Source organism: Triticum aestivum, chromosome 6B, assembly GCF_018294505.1.
Source record: "Triticum aestivum cultivar Chinese Spring chromosome 6B, IWGSC CS RefSeq v2.1, whole genome shotgun sequence".
NCBI lineage: Eukaryota > Viridiplantae > Streptophyta > Magnoliopsida > Poales > Poaceae > Triticum > Triticum aestivum.
In genome coordinates, this window is record NC_057810.1 from 424360506 (window position 1) to 424362372 (window position 1867).

Below are 1867 nucleotides of genomic sequence, written 5' to 3' on the forward strand. Positions count from 1 at the left end.
TTCGGGCATGATTTTGATTATTTTCTCTTCGAACCTTTGTGGTTAACGACTCTTTTAGTTGCAATCCAATGGAACACAAGGCTTTTTGTCTATGTACTTGACCTGATGCTTAACTACGCTAAGGCATTGTATTCATGCGCTCGCAGAATACTGTTGTTTCTGTTGTCTGTCTTATTTATTGTGTGTATTTCTGCCACAGGCTGCAAGGCATCTTGCAACTCGTGGATCAACAAATGTGTTTTACAGCAATACAGCGACATCTTCTGTTCCTTCTTTCAGGGTACTTGCTGAATCTACTACTGCAGGTATATATTGTTCTATCTCTGTCTGCGTCTGTGCGTGTGTCTGTGTTAGTGTGTCTCAATGTGTGTGTGTGTGTGTGTGTTACAGTGCAGGCAGATAATTGTTGGGGGTTGCAAGGTTAACTGCTCCATCCATGGAGGATGTACTTTGGCATCTACAATGGAATCACAAGTTATCACTTAACATGCCTTTTTTAAGGCTCTCAGTTATTTCTAATCTGCTGCAACCATAAGCATTTATATATTTCGATATACATGAGCTTGCAATTTCTGGTGTAAATCTCGATCTTCAAATTATGTGGTATTACTGATTTATCATGTTTCAAATGTCACCGAAGCCTATTTGGGAAATGATTACACCTTGGCGCGACCAAGAGATGCCAATTGTCTGTTGCATCCGCAGTTATGCATCGGCCTCTCTGGCTATAGTTAGTGCAGCCACTACAACAACTCTTCAGTATCATGCTATGCGTTTATGAAAAAAGATTTCTTGGTTTACTTTCCTCACCATGCTTTGCTTCCGTTGGTCCATTTGAGGTGCTCCAAAGATGGTATGTTATAAAATGCTACATCATAATTTTTTATATGTGGTGGTTCTCATAGTCAGTGCAGGTGACGGACAAAGAGGGAAATACCAATGTGTTTGGACAAGTTATTTATGTGGAAAGTTTGCTAGCTAGGTATTTTCCCTAACTTCTTAAATAGCTAATTCCGTGCAATTACTTTCTGGATATTCCACATGAGAACATTGCTGACTCCACTAAATTGATATCTGGGGTTTCAGTCCAGCCTTTTCTCTAGATCAATGCATTTCATGGTGGCTGCCAACATGAAAGTTAGTACTGTTTTTAAAAAAAACATTGTGTCATTTTTTAATATGCTTACAGTGATGAGTATGCACTCAAAGTGCAGACTTAGAGCAGCAGAAGGACATCAGTAAACAATCAACATTTTTTATTGGCAATTTATCTTAACAATTCAATCAAATGATATGGCATTATCACCATTTGCTGTTTTGCAGATATCAACAATGGATGTATAACTATTTCTTTGCATCATTCATTTGTAATGCAAGCAGTTGTAGCTCTAAATGGTACATGAAAAATATACCAGTAATTGCTTACATGGCACCCTTTTGTTGCAGGAATACATGTTCCCCCTTTTTCTATGGAAATGGTAAATTGTTTTTGCTACAAAGAAGGCTTGATGTTCTTTACCTAACAAAAGGTAAGTGCCATTTGTAGTCTCCAAAAGATATGCTTGTAACACTTATCTCAGATTTTAAAAGGGTTCTTGCATCTAAGGTTCGAACATCAAATGTCACGTAATCTGTAATTTTGCAATAATATTTTGAAGATAAATATTTTTTTACTATGACTTTACATATGCATTTACTGACTAAAATATCTTACTGCAGTTGTTCAATGGTACAATCATTTGCATTATTTTCACGCTATATCAATATTTGTACTACTGATCACTTCTTATGCTTGGTCCACTAATGTCCCGCTGCAACGCGCGGAGTATCATCTAGTTTAAGTAAAGATGAAATCATAGCGGGTTAA

The 1867-nt window shown here is 37.1% G+C and overlaps 1 long non-coding RNA gene across 1 annotated transcript; it reads left to right on the forward strand.

The window, feature by feature from the left end:
- The first annotated feature begins 492 nt into the window (after window positions 1-492).
- On the forward strand, window positions 493-1550 carry LOC123134189 (uncharacterized). Its single transcript, XR_006465559.1, has 2 exons — window positions 493-982; window positions 1447-1550. It is a non-coding gene; the product is annotated as an uncharacterized lncRNA (long non-coding RNA).
- The last annotated feature ends 317 nt before the right edge of the window (window positions 1551-1867 follow it).